Raw genomic sequence first — 14025 nt, forward strand, 5'->3', positions numbered from 1 at the left:
AAGTGTCTGGAAGAAAGAAATACTGAGACAGAGGAGCCACTGGGACAGCGGCGACATGGCTGAGGAGAACACACTGGGATGAGGCGGCACTGACACTGGGACAGAAGAGACCGCCACGAGACAAGAGAGACACTGGCTCGAGAAAGACACTAACATTAGAACGTCACTGGGACAGAGCACAGGGGCAGAGGAGACTGACACAGGGCAAAGGAGACTGACACAGGGCAAAGGAGACTGGCACAGGGCAAAGGAGACTGACACAGGGCAGAGGAGACTGACACAGGGGCACAGGAGACTGACACAGGGCAGAGGTGACTGGCACAAGGGCATTGAAGACAGGCACGGGGCAGAGTAGACTGACACAGGGGCAGAGGAGACTGACACAGGGCAGAGGTGACTGGCACAGGGGCAGAGGAGACTGACACAGGGGCACAGGAGACTGACACAGGGCAGAGGTGACTGGCACAAGGGCATTGAAGACTGGCACGGGGCAGAGTAGACTGACACAGGGGCAGAGGAGACTGACACAGGGCAGAGGAGACTGACACAGGGCAGAGGTGACTGGCACAGGGCAGAGGTGACTGGCACAGGGGCACAGGAGACTGACACAGGGGCAGAGGAGACTGACACAGGGGCACAGGAGACTGACACAGGGCAGAGGTGACTGGCACAGGGGCAGAGGTGACTGGCACAGGGGCAGAGGAGACTGACACAGGGCAGAGGAGACTGACACAGGGCAGAGGTGACTGGCACAGGGCAGAGGTGACTGGCAAAGGGGCACAGGAGACTGACACAGGGGCAGAGGAGACTGACACAGGGCAGAGGTGACTGGCACAGGGCAGAGGTGACTGGCACAGGGGCACAGGAGACTGACACAGGGGCAGAGGAGACTGACATAGGGCAGAGGTGACTGGCACAGGGGCAGAGGAGACTGACACAGGGCAGAGGTGACTGGCACAGGGCAGAGGTGACTGGCACAGGGCAGAGGTGACTGGCACAGGGGCACAGGAGACTGACACAGGGGCAGAGGAGACTGACACAGGGCAGAGGAGACTGACACAGGGCAGAGGTGACTGGCACAGGGCAGAGGTGACTGGCACAGGGGCACAGGAGACTGACACAGGGGCAGAGGAGACTGACACAGGGCAGAGGAGACTGACACAGGGCAGAGGTGACTGGCACAGGGGCACAGGAGACTGACACAGGGGCAGAGGAGACTGACAAAGGGCAGAGGAGACTGACACAGGGCAGAGGTGACTGGCACAGGGGCAGAGGAGACTGACACAGGGCAGAGGTGACTGGCACAGGGCAGAGGTGACTGGCACAGGGGCACAGGAGACTGACACAGGGGCAGAGGAGACTGACACAGGGCAGAGGAGACTGACACAGGGCAGAGGTGACTGGCACAGGGGCAGAGGAGACTGACACAGGGCAGAGGTGACTGGCACAGGGCAGAGGTGACTGGCACAGGGGCACAGGAGACTGACACAGGGGCAGAGGAGACTGACACAGGGCAGAGGAGACTGACACAGGGCAGAGGTGACTGGCACAGGGGCAGAGGAGACTGACACAGGGGCAGAGGAGACTGACACAGGGCAGAGGTGACTGGCACAGGGCAGAGGTGACTGGCACAGGGGCACAGGAGACTGACACAGGGGCAGAGGAGACTGACACAGGGCAGAGGAGACTGACACAGGGCAGAGGTGACTGGCACAGGGCAGAGGTGACTGGCACAGGGGCACAGGAGACTGACACAGGGGCAGAGGAGACTGACACAGGGCAGAGGTGACTGGCACAGGGCAGAGGTGACTGGCACAGGGGCACAGGAGACTGACACAGGGGCAGAGGAGACTGACACAGGGCAGAGGAGACTGACATAGGGCAGAGGTGACTGGCACAGGGGCAGAGGTGACTGACACAGGGCAGAGGTGACTGGCACAGGGCAGAGGTGACTGGCACAGGGCAGAGGTGACTGGCACAGGGGCACGGGAGACTGACACAGGGGCAGAGGAGACTGACACAGGGCAGAGGAGACTGACACAGGGCAGAGGTGACTGGCACAGGGCAGAGGTGACTGGCACAGGGGCAGAGGAGACTGACACAGGGGCAGAGGAGACTGACACAGGGCAGAGGTGACTGGCACAGGGGCACAGGAGACTGACTCAGGGGCAGAGGAGACTGACACAGGGCAGAGGAGACTGACACAGGGCAGAGGTGACTGGCACAGGGGCAGAGGAGACTGACACAGGGCAGAGGTGACTGGCACAGGGTAGAGGTGACTGGCACAGGGGCACAGGAGACTGACACAGGGCAGAGGAGACTGACACAGGGCAGAGGTGACTGGCACAGGGGCAGAGGAAACTGACACAGGGCAGAGGTGACTGGCACAGGGCAGAGGTGACTGGCACAGGGGCACAGGAGACTGACACAGGGGCAGAGGAGACTGACACAGGGCAGAGGAGACTGACACAGGGCAGAGGTGACTGGCACAGGGGCAGAGGTGACTGGCACAGGGGCAGAGGAGACTGACACAGGGCAGAGGTGACTGGCACAGGGCAGAGGTGACTGGCACAGGGGCACAGGAGACTGACACAGGGGCAGAGGAGACTGACACAGGGCAGAGGAGACTGACACAGGGCAGAGGTGACTGGCACAGGGGCAGAGGAGACTGACACAGGGCAGAGGTGACTGGCACAGGGCAGAGGTGACTGGCACAGGGGCACAGGAGACTGACACAGGGGCAGAGGAGACTGACACAGGGCAGAGGAGACTGACTCAGGGCAGAGGTGACTGGCACGGGGCAGAGGTGACTGGCACAGGGGCACAGGAGACTGACACAGGGGCAGAGGAGACTGACACAGGGCAGAGGAGACTGACACAGGGCAGAGGTGACTGGCACAGGGGCACAGGAGACTGACACAGGGGCAGAGGAGACTGACACAGGGCAGAGGAGACTGACACAGGGCAGAGGTGACTGGCACAGGGGCAGAGGTGACTGGCACAAGGCAGAGGTGACTGGCACAGGGCAGAGGTGACTGGCACAGGGGCACAGGAGACTGACACAGGGGCAGAGGAGACTGACACAGGGCAGAGGAGACTGACACAGGGCAGAGGTGACTGGCACAGGGGCAGAGGAGACTGACACAGGGCAGAGGTGACTGGCACAGGGCAGAGGTGACTGGCACAGGGGCACAGGAGACTGACACAGGGGCAGAGGAGACTGACACAGGGCAGAGGAGACTGACACAGGGCAGAGGTGACTGGCACAGGGCAGAGGTGACTGGCACAGGGGCACAGGAGACTGACACAGGGGCAGAGGAGACGGACACAGGGCAGAGGTGACTGGCACAGGGCAGAGGTGACTGGCACAGGGGCACAGGAGACTGACACAGGGGCAGAGTAGACTGACACAGGGCAGAGGTGACTGGCACAGGGCAGAGGTGACTGGCACAGGGGCACAGGAGACTGACAAATGGGCATTGGAGACTGAACTGGGGCAGAGGAGACTGGTACATGGGCAATGGAGTCTGAACTGGTGTAGAGGAGACTGACACAGGCGCAGAGGAGACTGACACAGGGGCAGAGGAGACTCACACAGGGGCATTGCAGACTGGCACAGGGGCATTGGAGTCTGAACTGGTGTAGAGGAGACTGACACAGGCGCAGAGGAGACTGACACAGGGCAGAGGTGACTGGCACAGGGGCATTGAAGACTGAACTGGGGCAGAGACTGAACAGGGGCAATGGAAACTGGCACAAGGGCATTGAAGACTGGCACGGGGCAGAGTAGACTGACACAGGGGCAGAGGAGACTGACACAGGGCAGAGGTGACTGGCACAGGGCAGAGGTGACTGTCACAGGGACACAGGAGACTGATACAGTGGCATTGAAGACTGAACTGGGGCAGAGGAGACTGGTACATGGGCATTGCAGACCGGCACAGGGGCATTGGAGTCTGAACTGGTGTAGAGGAGACTGACACAGGGGCAGAGGAGACTGATACAGGGGCAGAGGAGACTGGCACAGGGGCATTGGAGACTGACACGGGGCATTGAAGACTGGCCCAGGGGCATTGGAGATTGAACTGGTGCAGAGGAGACTGACACAGGGCAGTGGAGACTGGCACAGGGGCAGAGGAGACAGGCACAGGGACAGAGGAGACAGGCACAGGGACAGAGGAGACTGACACAGGGGCAGAGGAGACGACTGACACAGGATAGAGGAGGTTGACACAGGGGCAGAGGAGACGGGCACAGGGGCATTGGAGACTGACAAAGGGGTTCTGAAGACTGGCCATGGGGAATTGGAGACTGAACTGGTGCAGAGGAGACTGGCACTGGATAATTGGAGACTGGCACAGGGGCATTGAAGACTCAACTGGGGCATAGGAGACTGACACAGGGGCTGGGGAGATTGACACAGAGGCACAGGAGTCTGACACAGGGGCATTGGAGATTGACACAGGGGCACAGGAGACTGACACAGGGGCATTGGAGACTGACACAGGGGCATTGGAGACTAACACAGGGGCATTGGAGACTGACACAGGGGCATTGGAGACTGACACAGGGGCTGATGAGATTGACATAGTGTCTGGGGAGATTGACACAGGGGCACAGGAGTCTGACACAGGGGCATTGGAGACTAACACAGGGGCATTGGAGACTGACACAGGCGCAGATGAGACTGACACAGGGGCTGGGGAGATTGACACAGGGGCACAGGAGTCTGACACAGGGGCATTGGAGATTGACACAGGCATATGACACAGGGGCATTGGAGACTGACACAGGGGCAGATGAGACTGACACAGGGGATGGGGAGATTGACATAGGGGCACAGGAGTCTGACACAGGGACATTGGAGATTAACACAGTGGCACAGGAGTCTGACACAGGGGCATTGGAGACTGACACAGGGGCAGATGAGACTGACACAGGGGCTGATGAGACTGACACAGGGACTGGGGAGATTGACACAGGGGCACAGGAGTCTGGCACAGGGGCATTGGAGATTGACACAGGGGCACAGGAGTCTGACACAGGGGCATTGGAGACTGACACAGGGACATTGGAGATTGACACAGGGGCACTGGAGACTGACACAAGAACACAGGAGTCTGACAGGGGCATTGGAAACTGACACAGGGGCTGAGTAAACTGACACAGGGGCATTGGAGACTGCCACAGGGGCACAGGAGATGAACACAGCGGCATTGGAGACTGACACAGGGGCAGAGAGATTGACACGGGGCAGAGGAGATTGACATGGGGCAGAGGAGACTGACACAGGGACACAGGAGACTGATACAGGGGCAGAGGAGACTGGCACAGGGGCATTGGAGACTGACACGGGGCATTGAAGACTGGCCCAGGGGCATTGGAGATTGAACTGGTGCAGAGGAGACTGACACAGGGCAGTGGAGACTGGCACAGGGGCAGAGGAGACAGGCACAGGGACAGAGGAGACAGGCACAGGGACAGAGGAGACTGACACAGGGGCAGAGGAGACGACTGACACAGGATAGAGGAGGTTGACACAGGGGCAGAGGAGACGGGCACAGGGGCATTGGAGACTGACAAAGGGGTTCTGAAGACTGGCCATGGGGAATTGGAGACTGAACTGGTGCAGAGGAGACTGGCACTGGATAATTGGAGACTGGCACAGGGGCATTGAAGACTCAACTGGGGCATAGGAGACTGACACAGGGGCTGGGGAGATTGACACAGAGGCACAGGAGTCTGACACAGGGGCATTGGAGATTGACACAGGGGCACAGGAGTCTGACACAGGGGCATTGGAGACTGACACAGGGGCATTGGAGACTAACACAGGGGCATTGGAGACTGACACAGGGGCATTGGAGACTGACACAGGGGCTGATGAGATTGACATAGTGTCTGGGGAGATTGACACAGGGGCACAGGAGTCTGACACAGGGGCATTGGAGACTAACACAGGGGCATTGGAGACTGACACAGGCGCAGATGAGACTGACACAGGGGCTGGGGAGATTGACACAGGGGCACAGGAGTCTGACACAGGGGCATTGGAGATTGACACAGGCATATGACACAGGGGCATTGGAGACTGACACAGGGGCAGATGAGACTGACACAGGGGATGGGGAGATTGACATAGGGGCACAGGAGTCTGACACAGGGACATTGGAGATTAACACAGTGGCACAGGAGTCTGACACAGGGGCATTGGAGACTGACACAGGGGCAGATGAGACTGACACAGGGGCTGATGAGACTGACACAGGGACTGGGGAGATTGACACAGGGGCACAGGAGTCTGGCACAGGGGCATTGGAGATTGACACAGGGGCACAGGAGTCTGACACAGGGGCATTGGAGACTGACACAGGGGCATTGGAGATTGACACAGGGGCACTGGAGACTGACACAAGAACACAGGAGTCTGACAGGGGCATTGGAAACTGACACAGGGGCTGAGTAAACTGACACAGGGGCATTGGAGACTGCCACAGGGGCACAGGAGATGAACACAGCGGCATTGGAGACTGACACAGGGGCAGAGAGATTGACACGGGGCAGAGGAGATTGACATGGGGCAGAGGAGACTGACACAGGGGCAGAGTAGACTGACACGGGGCGGAGGAGACTCCGAGAGTGGGACATTGGAGACTGACAATGGGGCTGATGAGATTGACACGGGGCAGAGGAGACCCAGAAAATGGGACACGGAAATACTAGTACTGGGGAGGCATGGTAGGGGAGATGCTGACACTGAGATATACTGGGACAGGGGAGTCTCTGTGACAGAAGAGGCTCTGGGATGGGAAAAACATTGAAATTGGGACAGGGGTGATATTGACAAGGGAAATGGTGACACTGGGGCAGGGGAGGCACCACGACTGGGAGCTTTTGGGGTAGGGGAGACACAGAGACAGACGAGACTCTGCGACAGAAGAGACACTGGCTTGGGGCAGACACTGGGAGAGAGGAGACTTTGGCAGTGTGACAGAAGAGACACTGACAGTTGGACTGGAGATAGGTTGGCCCTACGACAGAAAGAATGGCCTTGGGACAGGGAAATGCATGCACGACTGGAATTGAGCAAAGGCCGCACTCCTCAACCTCTGTCTGTTTTTGGGGTTCACTTCTTGGAAAAACCCTCACTGAAGCAGCCAACTGCTAGCTGAGGAGAACGCAGCACCAAGAAGCGATATCAATATCAATGATGCGCTATATACAGCGCCTGTTATTCGATTCAGCAGCTGCAGCGCTTGCCTTGTAGTAAAGGATTGGCTGCACTTGCAATCTATTCAGCATTTACTGCATACATAGCAGATTTAAAGAAAAAAAGTTTCTATCTCTATTGGATCCAACGTTATCAAATAAACGAAACACACATGGTGCAACAGAGAAGAAAACGTTGCAAAAATAGCTGGTCACTTTTCATCTGTTATTTGTTTTAAAAACTACTAAAAAGGTGAAAATGTTTTTCAGACACCATAGTGCCCGTATATGATCGAGTGGAAAAGAGCCTTTGTCTGCCGTGTGAAAAAAATCCTTTCCTATGTAAATGTAATTAAAAAAGATTCACATGAAGAGTCCATCTTGTTCATGAATATATTTTTGCTTAAATTAAAGCTACACCAGCAGTAGCTATTTCAACAAGGCTCTTGGGGAGTCCAACATTTTACTTCTCTTTGTAGGGTGTCATTTTCTTGAATTTTACAGCTTCTCCCAGTTGCTTGCATTAAGATTATGGATATTACATCACTGTCCTGCAGGGCTGTTTCTAAATGGATAGAACTACTTTCATACGCCAGTGGTAGGGAGGTAGCTGCATACCACATAATTTAGTCAACCATGCCACATAATTGTGTTATCCACTGCAGCATAATTCTAGAGGCACTGACTATATGAAACTCTTTCAAAAAGCAAAATGCACCACCACTCTGGATTTCTCCATAGGACGACACCAGAGCGGTGACTGGTAAGCCTATACTGTGATGTGGTGGGAGAGTGATTGTAATCAATGAGAGTGAATCCACCCCAGCACATGATCTAATCACTCCTGTATAATTCTCCCACACACCCCTCACTCACCCAGCCAATCTATATCCTCTAACAAGAGTAGGGAAGAAAGGCTGTCCATTGGGAGGAGGAAACATGTTTTCTCCCATCAAACTCTGATACAGCAGACTTCTTAACACATGTTTCAGACATTTTCTCACAAAGTGTGGGATCTTTTGCACTGCATCCTTCCACACAAGTGGATCCGTCCCTCCACCTTACACGAGTCAATGAAATGAAGATGGGGCAGGGACGTGGAGATGAGGCAGGGACGTGAAGATGAGGCAGGGAAATGAAGATGGGGCAGGGACGTGGAGATGAGGCAGGGACGTGGAGATGAGGCAGGGACGTGAAGATGAGGCAGGGAAATGAAGATGGGGCAGTGAAATGAAGAAGGGGCAGTGAAATGAAGATGGGGCAGGGACGTGGAGATGAGGCAGGGACGTGGAGATGAGGCAGGGACGTGAAGATGAGGCAGGGAAATGAAGATGAGGCAGGGAAATGAAGAAGGGGAAGGGAACCTTAAACTGCAATCCCCCTTGGGTGCCCTGATACCTCCAACTCCCGCAGAACCACCTGAACACATTTCCATGAAGGTGGATTCACCAAAGTGGCAGGGTAGAATGGGTGACATAACTGACAATGACCTCACTTAAATGACATGGATTGAAAAGGGGTGAACACCTGTTTTGCAGTATGTATTGATTTGTTCTTGGGGAAGGACTGGCTTTTGCAGCAGGGACTTAGGTTGAAGGTGTTTGACAATTGCAAGGTTCTGTACTGAAAAACACTGTCATTAAGACCGCCTTACGTCCTTTTCGCATTCCCACAGCCCACGATGTCCCAGACATACTGCCATGGTGTGCTCCTCTGCCACCTGCCCTACCCAAAAAATTTTTAATTAAAATGCCCTGTGTAAAAGAACAATATGTTTCCTTTTTTTTAAAGATTTGCATTTCAAATAATACTAGCCAAAAACTGAAAACTTGTTTCAGGGTTTCTGATGGGAAGTTTTTCTTTTGTCAAATTGTGTTTAATTAAAAAAATAGAGATGCAGTAGCATTTGCTTCATTCTAGGGGAGGAATCATACGGAGTGGATCACAATAAGGAACTGTGAAAGGGGATTGTTTTATTGTCAAGTTAAGTGCTAAACCAGATCAAAACAGGAACTCACATATGAGAAATGGGAGTGGAGTCACAGACATTACTTGCAGTAATATTAGTGAGCTACTGCTGTGTTACAATATTGAAAACAGTTACTAGCCATGATTATAAAATGTAAACACATTGAGAATTTAGGCAAGTGCACCTGTGCACTTTCAGTGACTGGGCCAAAGACGGCATCAGGCTCTCAATTCATTGCAATCTTGCCAAGGCTAGACCTTTTGGCTTTGCTAATGCTTGCTTCCTTGTTTGTACTTTCAGCTAGCTGGAGATATTTAAGAAGCTGCATTGTTGAATTATATAACGTAATAAGCTGTAACTGGGCAATGAAATGCCAAACAATTACTAACAATTGCCATTCAATCCCACTTAAGATTGCTCTGTCTGCTAATAAAAAAATACTATAAATATGTGTTGCATGTAGTTAAATCTGCTTTGGAAATACAGCACTGTCTAGTAATGTTTTGAAACGGCAGTGGTCTTTTTTTACCCCCTCTAGCCCCGCCCCCAAATGACCCTGCCCCCAAATGACCCCGCCCCCACCGATGCGGCCCTCGGCCACAAACCACACTGTAATTTCGGCCCCCGAGAGAAAGTTTGTGAGTACCCATGCCTTAGAGCAAACGCGTCTGTGACAGCAGCCAAACCCACAGCCAGAAGATGCAGCTGTCCCAGAAGTAGTTTCAGCAGGTTTTCGATTGGTCCAAACTGGCTCGGAGTGAGAGAGGGCTCAGCCTTAGACTAAGGAAGGTTCAGTGAGAGAGAAAGGGCGCGCTCGGGTCATAATTAGCAAGCAGCTGTGCTTTAGCTCGTCTCGTAAGGTTACAGTGATTTTATTTGTAAGTATTGTGAGTCTGGAAACGAGAGGGGGGGGGGGGGGGGGTAAGACAGAATGCAGAGAGTGGGGTCCGCACCACAGCCCCGCCTTCGAGTTTGCTGTAGCGCCTTGAATCCAATGAATGGCATGTTCAGTTTTTCTAGCTGAAACACGTGATATCTCGCAGATAAATCCGTCGGCTTTGTTTTCATGTGAGAGTTCGTCCTTCGTAGCGGCTTTCAGGCTGCGTCGGGGAACGGGTTAACTCGCAGCCTCCGCCCCCGCCGGCTCGACCAGCACAAAGTCCAACACTTATAAACCTAATGCACAGAGCCTGCAGGCTGGTGACTCTCCCATTCCTTCTGGAGCCAGAGACGGCCTGGTGTGCGAGGCCTGAAGTGGAGATAGACCCACACAAGGGAGATAGGCGCTTTTAGGGCAGACGAGGCGCATTGCAGCTTTGACACCAGAGCCCCACTCTATCCTCCAGGCACCTGGGAGACCCTGGCCAGCCACCCACCTCCAGAAGAGAGCTAGGCAGGTTTGAAGCCAGAAAGACAGACATTCAGTTGATGCAAGGCAGCTTCAACTTCAAAAGAGGCCAGTCCCCCAGGAGACCCTGGTAGCCTCACCACGATTGATACCCATCACCCAGGAGACAGCATCAGACACCCACCACCAGAGAAGACTTAGCAACAAGGATACACGCCATCTTGGAGACAATGGCAGCTTCAAAGTCAGAGATACCTTCTTCTAGCAGATGTTGGGTAGCTTAGCATCTAAGACATATGCCATCTAGGAGACGCTAGTAATTGTTGACACCAAGCATACTGCCTGCCTACACAGGGAAAATTGTCCACTACGACATACAATACCCTACCACCATCTAAAACATAATGAGAATTTGATGCATAAGATATCCACCATTCAGGAGTCACCAAGCCGAACCAGCATAAGAAATACCCCTCACCCAGACTCACAACCAAAACCACCTGCCATCCAGGCGATGCTGGAGAGCTTTAGCACCGGAGATAACCACCACCCAACAAGAAGCATAGCTTTGACTCCAGAAATAGCCACAGGCCCAGACATGACTGGCAGCTTTGGTGCCAAAGCTGTGTGTCAACCAAGAGCTTCCAGGCAGGTCATCGACTAATCTGTATACTAGTACCCCTCAATTCGCCAGTTATCCTTGATATCAAAGACACACCGGATCAACTTATAATCAAAGATACCGACTATCTGACATACCGTGGTCAGCTTTGACTTCAAAGAGACCAAGATACCAGCAAACTGCGGGCAGTATCAACGTCAACGATACCAGCTACCTTGAAGACTGCAGGCAGCTTCGACGTCAAAGATACCAGCATCCAGCGGGCAGCTTCAACGTCAAAGAAAGCCCTTCAAGGGGACAGCGGTCAGCTTCCCATTAGAAGTTCTTGCTCTTCCACCCCTTTCTTCCACTTCTGGGGAGGCCAGGCAGGTAAGGGGGGTCAGTATTTTGTTTCACTTGTGGTATTTTATGAAGTGCAAACCTACCTTACAGAAAAAAACCAGACCACTGCCCAGAGGTGAGTTTGGGGAGTGAAGAAAAACAGCCAAGTAGTGTAGAGTGAAGAACAATTTCAGACCAGTATCATTGAATAGGATCTGTGGAGATCCACCCAGGAAGATAGGTGTGATGGGGCTGTGTGTGTTTACATAGGAGCAAAGATGGGATAGGCTAACTTCAGTTTACACCACAAGAGCTTACGTTTTGGGATGATGAAGAAGGTGGGTGGTCAATTGCGTTGAAGAGTGTTCATATCTATTTTCTGAGTTAGAGTCGAGTCTGTTTTACAGGGGGAGGTGTTTGAAGATTCTGGTAGATTGCTTCCTTCTGGGTTTCATCGTTTTAGAGTTTTGCGTTTGTCGCCTTGCGATGGACAGGTATGAGTGTTTTTGTTTTTTTGGGTTAGAAATGCATGGAGTGTTGTAACATACCCTTCCCCAGGTTCCCCCTTCCCCAGGTTCCACTCGTGTCTTTTGTTCAGAGAAGACAGAAGACTAAGCTGCATTTTTTAGGGGGGGGGGGGGTATCTAGCGCAAACTAATCTGCTTCTCTGTAATAACGTAAAATTTAGGAGTAAATATTTTAGGGTGAATGCGTGTACATCTTCGACATGGGGGCCCATTTCACACACAAAAAAATAGCGCAAAGAACACAAGGGCCATTAACAAAAGCTGCTTAAATTCTGGTTATTTCCGTTGTTCTCATTAGTTCATACTAAAATGTTGCCACTTAATTACACAACAATGTGTAATAGGGTCATTTCAGGAATTTTGAGCTACATGCATACGCTGTGACCTGCTCTGTGGGGATTTCTTGATTGGCTACTTCAAACCTTTGGGTTTCAAAATGAAGGTTGAATTATCTACAGTGGTGGCTGCTATTTACTGGGGGTGGCAGGGCAGGGAAGGAGGAATGGGGTGTAATTTAATATAATAAAAAATAAAGCACTTACCTTCAGAGCCGTCTACTTGGCCTGAAGGTACCGCCTCCTCTCAGTCCGTTCGCCGCCGCCTTTTGCACCTGGAAAGCAGGAACCAGAAAGCACCCAGGCTCCTGATGCCCCTAGTTGAAACCTCTGGGTTCCAACGTAAACGTTGAATTACCTATGGTGCCATGTTACAGGGGCCCATCTTTTTTCTGATCTTTAACTTTCCTTTTACAATCATTGCTTGCAGCTGTGATAGCCCAGTGTTTTCAGCTGAACGGAACCTTAATTAGAAGCCGCACAATGTACTATGGCTATAAATTAAAGTTTAGAACTAGTCATAAGGTGCGTTTGTGACACAGAGTGATATGGCAACTCTTTGCCAAGTTTAACTGGGGCAAGGATGAGCCCCTGGGGGACACTGTTAGTTCCCGGGAAACATCCTTTATGACGCAGTAATGACACCGCAGTGCCATTACAACGCGGGTTTCACAACACAAGTCGTTACCACAACTTGCGCTGGAGGGCGCTCTAGGACAAGGAATAGTGTAATTTACTATCCAACACCTTCCCTACTGTATGTAGACTGGAGTTGGAATAGTAAATTACACTACTCCTAAGTCCAGCGCTCTCCAACGCAAGTCGTTGTAACGACTTGCGTTGTAAAACCTGCGTTGTGATGATCTGCGGTGTTTTATACCGCGTTGTACCATCATACATCCTTAGTTCCCACACATGGGCACTGGAATTAAAATGTTTAAAAATCTCCAGCTCTGACAGTTTCTCATTGAGATTCACTCACCTCTAAGGACTTGTCCTCAAAGATCAACTCTTCGGGGACAAGTCCTTAGAGGTGAGGAGTAAACTCTTCTGGGTGAGGAGAGGTAAGCTGGGGGTGGCAATGTGTGGAGGGAGCAACAGCTCAAGTCACCGCCTGTTAGGAGGGCTCTTTGCTCAGTGAGTGCACACTCATTCATGGAGTGTATGGGGAACTGATGAAACATGGCAGAGGAGACCAGCACCCTATTCCTTATTCTTCTGAACTGTTAGAGGAAATGCATCACTCAGAAAAAAGAAACTGGACCAAGGAAATACAACAGGACAGGGGAGGCACTGGGACAGTGAGACTCTGGGTCTGGGAGGCAATGGAGCTGCTCCGGAGCCGGGTAAGTGCTGCCACTGGGACAGGAGACATGCTGAGGATTCACTGCGACAGGGAACACACTGAGACAGGCAGACGCTTGCACTGGGACAGGGGAGGCACTGGGACAGTGAGACTCTGGGACAGAATGTAAATGTATTGTATTTATATAGCGCACTTCTACCCGGAGGCCTCGTAGTGCTGCACTCATACCACTGTGGAACCCATCCTGGCTTTCCTGTGAAATGTCCACTCCTGGGCACCCCCAAGGTGGAGGTCAGGCATCCAAGCGCTGCTGGGGCCGTTGTGGAGATTAAGCAAGCTATTGCCCAGAGTCACAGAGTGGGACCCATGATTAGAATAGGCACCGAGG

General features: G+C 52.9%; 1 protein-coding gene across 1 annotated transcript in view; it reads left to right on the forward strand.

Annotated features, from left to right (window-relative positions):
- Nucleotides 1-10370: 10370 nt before the first annotated feature.
- Nucleotides 10371-14025, forward strand: part of RDH5 (retinol dehydrogenase 5) — a 140413-nt gene continuing 136758 nt past the window's right edge. The window contains exon 1 of the mRNA XM_078689182.1: nucleotides 10371-11517. The gene's annotated coding sequence lies outside the window, so the exon portion shown is untranslated. The remainder of the gene's footprint in view (nucleotides 11518-14025) is intronic.

Source organism: Lissotriton helveticus, chromosome 1_1 (assembly GCF_964261635.1).
Source record: "Lissotriton helveticus chromosome 1_1, aLisHel1.1, whole genome shotgun sequence".
In the NCBI taxonomy this organism is placed as follows: Eukaryota; Metazoa; Chordata; class Amphibia; order Caudata; family Salamandridae; genus Lissotriton; species Lissotriton helveticus.